The sequence below is a fragment of the Atta colombica genome, unplaced genomic scaffold (assembly GCF_001594045.1).
Source record: "Atta colombica isolate Treedump-2 unplaced genomic scaffold, Acol1.0 scaffold2, whole genome shotgun sequence".
NCBI classification, from domain to species: Eukaryota; Metazoa; Arthropoda; class Insecta; order Hymenoptera; family Formicidae; genus Atta; species Atta colombica.
Window position 1 is genome coordinate 163,816 of NW_017259293.1, and position 233 is coordinate 164,048.

The window sequence follows — 233 nt, forward strand, 5'->3', positions numbered from 1 at the left end:
GTAGAGAAAAGATATAAAAATATTTATAAAATAAAAACTTACTGTTTTATTATATAAAACTCTTCATCTTGAATACGTAAATCTCATGGAACGTAAAATCTCATGGAATCATACGTGCTTGGAAAGCGTTGCAGTAGCGGTCCGTCTGAACGACTGATGCACAGTAACATTGCCTAAGCTCCTTCTAAGTTTTGTCTCCTCCATCACATTTCTTCAGGAATGCATAAAATTAT